The 8,838-nt window shown below is 39.8% G+C and overlaps 1 pseudogene across 1 annotated transcript; it reads left to right on the forward strand.

The window, feature by feature from the left end:
• The first annotated feature begins 2,471 nt into the window (after positions 1–2,471).
• On the forward strand, positions 2,472–7,524 carry LOC308521601 (WD40 repeat-containing protein SMU1-like; annotated as a pseudogene). Its single transcript has 2 exons — positions 2,472–2,526; positions 6,076–7,524. The product of its transcript is annotated as a WD40 repeat-containing protein SMU1-like (transcript).
• The last annotated feature ends 1,314 nt before the right edge of the window (positions 7,525–8,838 follow it).

The raw sequence follows: 8,838 nt of genomic DNA on the forward strand, positions 1-8,838 counted from the left end.
CAGGGCTGAGGTTCTAATAAGAAACTGCTTCATGTGGATGAAACATGACTTCTAAACCTGAGGTGGACAGGATGCATGGCTCAGGAATACCATTCTATTTTAGAGGTTAGGTAGGGACCCAGCGACCACCTCCTACAGACCAGGCCTCCAGGGAAGGGGTGAGTTGGCAACCCCTTTCGAGGCTGCACAAGGCCCCCAGCGTGGGCTGCTCTTGGGCTTTTAAGGAGCTCCAGAGAATACTTTCCCCACATATACTCCTAACCAACCCTAAGGGAGAAGGAGTGCTCATTCTCAAAGAGGACAAAATGGAGTAAAAATCATGGAATAGCACCAAAATGCTGTGTTCCATTCACTTCTCTACCATTTGTTAGCTGTGTGATCTTAGATAAGTTTTTTAGCCTCTCAGAGCCTCAGTTTTGTCATCTGCAAAATGGGGGATGATAATCTGCCAGAAGCCGGTCCATCCTTGCTGCTTGACACAGACACTGCAGGGAAGAAACATCTGCACAGCATATGTTTCGAGGGACCTGGCTTATATGGCATACTGTTCTTAATATGTTTGCTCCCCCTCTTAGCGCTATGTGTTTTAACCAAGGTCACCTCTCCGAGAAAGGTTGTTTCCCCATGTGAGGATTTTTTCCCTGGAGTTAGGGATTAACAGGCCTAAGGAAGAGAATAAATCAGTGAAACCCCCTAGTGTTACAGAAATACCAGGTACTACTTATGAAGAACTTGGACTAAGACTGTTGGCAATAAATTTGGGACTTGTTGGGCCCACATCCTCAGGGGTCTGCCCACCAGGGAAAGCACCAAAGCCTATACCCCTGGAGACCCACTGACACAGGGCAGTCCCAGGGAAGGCAAGCAGCAAGGCTGGGAGGACATAACCTTTACTGGGTAGGATAATTTCCTTCAGTCACTTCCTTCTAGCTTATCAGTAGAGCAGTGACCTTGGGATAGCCCTTATAATGGAACACAGAGATTAACCTAGACAGGATTAAACTCAACAGAACTAGATTAACAAATGCCCTAACCTTTGGAATAGAATGGATAGGATTAAAATCAACTGGTATAAATACAGATGGAACAGGACAATAAAGACAGAACCTGGTTGGAGAACCTGGCTATGCTGATCAACTGAATGCTGTCTCCATGTCATTCCTTCTTTGCTGACTCCGTCCACACCTTTGGGAACCCCTGAACTGCTGGGGTTGGACCCCAACAATAATCAACCTCATTAGCTTCTTGGGAGAATAAAATAATATAGGTAAAGCACTTAGGATATTCTTTGCACATAAGAATTGCCATATAATCCTTGGTTATTATTATATTAGAGTGTGAACCCACTGAAAAGGCTGCATCTCATTTTTATGGACTTCCTTAGGCTTAGCACAGTGACTGTATTACTCCCACAATATGTTACAGTGATTAAACTGCCAAGCAATTTTGCTTCTGTTTGATGTCAATATTTTATTCAGGAGCTTTCTCATCAGTGTTAATATAATTTTGAATTTTTAAAAAATGTATATTTGTTGTTTAAAGTATTACAGATGTCTCCTTTTTCCCCATTGACCCCCTAGACCAATGGTTCTCAATCTGTGGGTCGCGACCCCTTTGGCGGTCGAACAACCCTTTCACAGGGGTCGCCTAAGACCATCCTGCATATCAGATATTTACATTACGATTCATAACAGTAGCAACATTACAGTTATGAAGTAGCAATGAAAATAATTTTATGGTTGGGTCACAACATGAGGAACTATATTTAAAGGGCCAGAAGGTTGAGAACCACTGCCCTAGACCCTGCAATCACCCCCTCAGGCCTTCACTGAACTATTGCTTGTATCCATGGGTTAGGCATATATGCATATAAATTCTGTGGTTAATCTCTTCCCACCCCCTCTCTCCCTTCCCTCAGATTCATCAGTCTGTTCCATGCTTCTATGTCTCTGGATCTATTTTGTTCATCAGATTCCACATATGAGTGAGATCATGTGATACTTGTCTCTTTCTGTGACTGGCTTAATTCACTTAGCATAATACTCTCCAGGTCCCTCCATGCTATCTCAAAGGGTAAGAGATCCTTCATTTTTACTGCTACATAGTATTCCATTGTGTAAATGTACCACAGCTTTTTTATTCACTCATCTACTAATGGACACTTGGGCTGCTTCCAGATCTTAGCGATTGTAAATTATGCTGCTATGAACATAAGGGTGCAATATGGAGTTTCCTCAAAAAATTAAAAATGGAACTGTCATTTGACCCAGCGATCTCACTTCTAGGAATATATCCTAAGAAACCTGAAACACCAATCAGAAAGAATATAATTTTGAAGTTTTGCCAAGTTATTAGATTATATGAGAACTTTTTTCGAGTTTATTTAGAGTTAAAACCAAGGGGAATTCTCACAGAAACTTAGACTTAGTCATTTAAATGATTTTTAAGTGTGCGGTTTTTTTTTGGTCAGTATGGAGAAAAGGAACGGACAAGGGTCCACCTGGGGTTGGTGTGCGGAAACAGGAGGTGAGAAGAGGACAAACATCAAAATATTTCCTCATTTCCATTGAGATTTCTTTTTTGATGCATTTGTTAATTTTTATTTCTACTTTTTTATTGAGTAAACTACCCTCATCAAAATGTAAGCATAATGAGTTGTACGTATGCATAAACACTTATAACCACCAAATCAGGATCTGGAACAAATAATTCTAGCACCCCCACCCCTTCCTAATCCACTCTCCAACTTCTATCACTATCATTAGTTTTATGAGTTCTTGAACTTCATAAAAATAAAGGTACTTTCCGTTTCTTTTCTGGGAGCTTAACTGTTTTACTTCTCATACTTAATTCTGTGGTTCATTTCACATACATTTTGTGTATGGCGTAAACTACATACAAGTCTACCCATATATCCAATTGCTTCATTACTATTTATTGAAAAGAGTATTCAATACTATTTCCCTACTGCAGCGAATTTCAACTGCTGTGCCGCAAGTATTTTTAAAACATGTGATACAGGACTATTTAGTAAGAGGCAACAGACCTCTTTTCTTTTAGATTGTCAAATAAAAACATGACAACAGCCAACACAACAATAGTTGTCCAGTGTGAATGAATGAAAATTATACCTATTTTTTTTTGTCAAATTGGAAAAACATGTATTAATTTTTGGTGTGCCACAGAATTTTAGTAATTAGTGTATGTGTGCCATGAGATGAAAAAGGTTGAAAATCACTGCCTTACTGAGTTATAGAGCTACCTTTGTTATAACTCAGTTATAACAGATGAGGGTCTATTTCTGGACTCTGTATTCTGTTCCCTGGTATATTTGATTATCCTTTGCAATACCATACTGGATTAATTATGGTAATTTTACAGTTTCTTAAGTTTTAAAATTTGGTAGTATATAAGTCCTTCAAATCTGTTCTTCAAACTGTCTTAGGATTCTAGGTCTTTTGCATTTTCATATAAATTTCAAGTTCAACTTGGATATTCTTTTAAAAGCCTCTCAGTTGGGATTTTTATTAAGATTACATTAAATCTATAGCTCAGTTGGAAAGACCTGGCATAATAACCACATTTAGTCTTTAATATATGAGCATGCTATCTCATTTATGACTTTCTTCAGTTTTTCTCAGCAAAGTTTGGTACTTTTTGGTGTAGAAATCTGGCACACATTTTATTAGGTTTATTACTAAGTATTTAATGCTTTTTGATGCTATTGTTAAAGGCACTTTATTTAAAATTTATTTTCCAATAGTTTGTTCTGCTATTTAGAAATGTAATCAGTATTTGCATATTGACTTTGTATCTAATAATAATGCCAAATTTGTTGGTTAAATCTAATAATAGGTAGATTCTTTTGACTCTTTTACATAATCATGTCATGTGTGAGTAATATGCAATTTACTTGCTCATTTTTTATTTTTATATCTTTTCTTTTCTTACCTTTTCCTCCTGGATAAAACCTGCAGAACAAGGTTGAACCTTGTAGGACGTTTAGTCCTGTTCCAAAACATCCACAGAAACATTTGTCCAAAAACATCCTTGGAGACAGTTGGTCCACATAGTAAAAAATTAACCCTACTCTTCTGCAAGATTCAAACCCCAACCCAAATAATGTTGTATTTGAAGCTATAAATTTCCCTTTAAGTACTGTTTTAGCTTCATTTGACGTGTTTTGATGCATCATATTTTCACGATTATTCCCTTCCAAATATTTTCTAATTTTTTCTGTAATTTTTTTCTTTAACTCATGAGTTAAGTAGAAACATATTGCCTAATTTCAGAACAATTAGAGGTTTTTAAGTTATCTTTCGGATTATGCTTCTTGTTTCATTCCACTCGGGTCAGAGAATACACTATATATTATTTCAATCCTTTGTAATTGGTTGAAACTTGTTTTTTGTTTTAGAGTATGTTTTATTTTGGTGAGTGTTCCATCATATGTATTTAAAAACCTACAGTTTTGGAATACTGACTTTTTGCCCTCTTAACTTATCAGTTACTGAGAGAAATGCTTTTAGATCTACTTCTATAATTGAGGATTTGTATAATTCTTTTACATGATACTAAACAATTATTGCAGCAAAGAAGAAATGAAAGAAATCAAAAGATACACAAAGACAAATGAAAATATAATGTACCAAATTTTGTGGATGCAGCAAAAGTGATAGTAGGCAGGAAATTTATAGCAATCCAGGCCTACCTAAAAAAAAAAAAAAGGATTTCAAACAAATGATCTAACATTGCTTAAGGAACTAGAAAAAAACAAAAACAAAAAAGCTCAAAGTGGAAGGCAGAAATAAATGAAATAGAATATCAAAATACAATAAAAAAAATAATAAGATGAGTTATTTTTTGTTGTTTTTTTTTAATTTGTATTTTTTTAAATTAAATCTTTATTGTTCAGATTATTACAGTTGTTCCTCTTTTTTCCCCCCATAGCTCCCCTCCACCTGGTTCCCATCCCACCCTCTGCCCTTACCCCCACACTGTCCTCATCCATAGGCTAAGATTTTTGTCCAGTCTCTTCCCGCACCACCCACATCCCTTCCCCTCCACCCCAAGAATAGTGAGTCCACTCCTTTCTATGCCCCTGATTCTATTATAGTCAGCAGTTTATTCTGTTCATCAGATTATTTATTCACTTGATTTTTAGATTCACTTGTTGACAGATGTGTATTTGTAGTCCATAATTTGTATCTTTACCTTTTTCTTCTTCTTCCTCTTCTTAAAGAATACCTTTCAGCATTTATAATACTGGTTTGGTGGTGATGAATTCCTTTAGCTTTTTCTTATCTGTGAAGCTCTTTATCTGACCTTCAATTCTAAATGATAGCTTTGCTGGGTAAAGTAATCTTGGTTGTAGGTTCTTGTTATTCATCACTTTGAATACTTCTTGCCATTCCCTTCTGACTGCGTAGTTTCTGTTGAGAAATCAGCTGACAGTCGTATGGGTATTCCCTCGTAGGTAACTGAGTTTCTTTCTCTTGCTGCTTTTAAGATTCTCTCTTTGTCTTTTGCTCTTGGCATTTTAATTATGATGTGTCTTGGTGTGGTCCTCTTTGGACTCTTGGAAAGTAAAGACCTTCGATGAAATTCTCCAGGAAAAGAAGCAACGGAAGGAGCAAGAGGAGAAGGCAGAGATCAAGTGCTTAAAAAATTCTGGGAAGTAGCGGAAGCGGCTAGAGCTGGGCGGGCGGCAAGGCAAGGTGTGCGCTGCACAGGGCCCTTACGTGGCCGCCTGGGCATGTCGGACTTCCACGAATTCCAGCGGCAGCTCAACCAGAATAAGCAAGAGTGAGACAAGGAGAACCCGCACCGCAAGCGCAGCCACAGCCGCTAACGCAGCCAGGACCGCAAGCACCGCACGGGAGCCGCGACAGGCGCAACCTGGGCCAGCGGAGAGCATCCTGGGACCGGCGGCGATGAAGCAAACCTTTGACCAGAGTCGCTAAAGAGGAGTAGGGTGGGTGGATTCGCTCCCCCCCCCCCCACCATGAGAAGAAGAAGGTCCACAAATACTGGGACGTGCCGCCACCTGGCTTTGAGCATATCACCCCCATGCAGTACAAGGCCATGCAAGCTGCGGGTCGGATTCTCTGAATATCGTGGACAGCATTGAGAGTTTCGTGGCTGACATTAATAGCAGCCACTGGGACACAGTTTTACAGGCTATACAGTCTCTGAAATTGCCAGACAAAACCCTCATTGACCTCTATGAACAGGTTGTTCTGGAATTGATAGAATTCCGTGAATTGGGGGTTGCCAGGTCTCTTCTGAGACAGACTGACCCTATGATCATGTTAAACAAACGCAGCCAGAGCGGTATATTCATCTAGAGAACCTCTTGGCCAGGTCTCATTTTGATCCTCGTGAGGCACACCCTGATGGAAGTAGCAAAGGGAAGAGAAGAGCAGCAATTGCTCAGGCCTTAGCTGGGGAAGTCAGTGTGGTGCCTCCATCTCACCTCATGGCATTGCTGGGGCAGGCGCTGAAGTGGCAGCAGCACCAGGCGTTGCTTCCTCCTGGCATGACCATAGATTTGTTCCGAGGCAAAGCAGCTGTCAAAGATGTGGAAGAAGAAAAGTTTCCTACACAGCTGAGCAGGCATATTAAGTTTGGTCAGAAATCACATGTGGAGTGTGCTCGATTTTCTCCAGATGGTCAGTATTTGGTCACTGGGTCTGTTGATGGATTCATTGAAGTATGGGACTTCAAAACTGGAAAAATCAGGAAAGATCTTAAATATCAGGCCCAGGATAACTTTATGATGATGGATGATGCTGTTTTCTGCATGTGTTTCAGCAGAGATACAGAAATGTTAGCAACCGGGCTCAAGATGGAAAAATCAAGGTATGGAAAATTCAGAGTGGACAGTGTTTAAGGAGATTTGAAAGGGCACACAGTAAAGGTGTCACCTGTCTAAGCTTTTCTAAGGACAGCAGCCAGATCCTTAGTGCCTCTTTTGACCAGACAATTAGAATTCATGGTTTAAGATCTTGGAAGACCCTGAAGGAATTTCGTGGCCATTCTTCCTTTGTTAATGAAGCAACATTTACACAAGATGGACATTATATTATCAGTGCGTCCTCTGATGGCACTGTAAAGATATGGAATATGAAGACCACAGAATGTTCAAATACCTTTAAATCCCTGGGCAGCACTGCAGGGACAGACATCACTGTCAACAGTGTGATCCTGCTTCCTAAAAACCCAGAGCACTTTGTGGTGTGCAACAGATCAAACACAGTGGTCATCATGAACATGCAGAAGCTTCAGCTCTGGTAAGAGAGAAGGCGGTGACTTTGTTTGCTGCGCCCTCTCTCCCCGTGGTGAATGGATTTACTGTGTGGGAGAGGACTCTGTGCTCTACTGTTTTGGCACAGTCAAACTGGCAAACTGGAGAGAACTCTGACAGTTCATGAGAAGGATGTGATTGGTATTGCACATCATCCTCATCAGAACCTGACTGCTACCTACAGTGAAGATGGACTCCTAAAACTCTGGAAACTCTAATTAGACTTTTTTCTTTAAACTAGCTTGAGAGCATGTCCTTAAATGAAGACATATTCATGTGTTGCTTTTTTTTTTTTTTTTTTTTTTTTTGCCAGTTTCTCTAACTTGTCTGAATTAGGCACAAGAATAATTTTGTGAAAGCTCATGTTTAAATTAGCAGTTACTCTTTTTTACACATTTTTAAGGTATTCATTTATCTTTCCAATTAGGGCAGTCACTTAATGTTTTCAATAATCTTTTACCTGAAGAGTGAAATAATGGATAGTTCTGAAAAAATTATAATCCTTTGATTATTGCAATGCTATTTAAAATGTGCCTCCTTGCAGTAAACTTGTAAAAAAAATCTCTTTAGTTTGCCATAATTTTTGAAAACAATTTGGGGGTGGCACACAGAATTCTACATTGGCAGGTGTTTTTTTTTCTTGCAACACTATAAATATTATTCCATTGGTTTATATTTACGTAATTTTTTATGAAAAGTTAACTATTTGTCTTAGTGTTGCTCTTAAAGATCTAATCTGAAGCACATGAGTTTCTCACATGTCCATATTTTTCATCTTCCTTCATCACATAATATAAGCTTCCTGATGGCAGGAATCACATTTGACTTCTTCATTCACAGCATCTAGAATTGTGCCTGACACATATATATTCAATGCATAATTTTGGAAAGAATTTATAAATGAATGAATGAATTGGATGCCATGCTATAATGCCATGCCTAACATAAGTACCTTAACTAAGAGTGAAGGAATGAAGTAATTTTTTCCTTGACAAGAGCCATATTCTTATTTCCAAGTTCACAACGCCATTCAGACTGTTGCACAGATCTGGAGCTTAAATTAAATTTTACCACTGCATAAACATTTTCTTAACCACGTTAGTAGTTTTGATAAAACCTACTTATCCTATATAATAAAGAGGTAATATGCAAATTGACCATCACACCCTTGCACATGATGGCCACTCCCTGTGGTCACAAGATGGCCACCACAAGATGGCTGGTAGGGGAGGATAGTTGTGGGCAATCAGGCCAGCAGGGGAGGGCAGTTAGGGATGACCAGGCCAGCAGGGAAGGGCAGTTGGGGATGACCAGCCTGCAGGGGAGGGCAGTTGGGAGGGATCAGGCCTGCAGTAGAGGACAGTTGGGGGCAACCAGGCCTGCAGGGGAGGGCAGTTGGGAGGGATCAGGCCTGCAGTAGAGGGCAGTTAGGGGCAACCAGGCTGGCAAGGGAGGCCAGTTGGGGGGGACCAAGCCTGCAGGAGAGGGCAGTTGGGGGTGACCAGGACAGCAGGGGAGGGCAGTTGGGGGCA

This window comes from Myotis nattereri, assembly GCF_964212035.1.
Source record: "Myotis nattereri genome assembly, chromosome: 6".
NCBI lineage: Eukaryota > Metazoa > Chordata > Mammalia > Chiroptera > Vespertilionidae > Myotis > Myotis nattereri.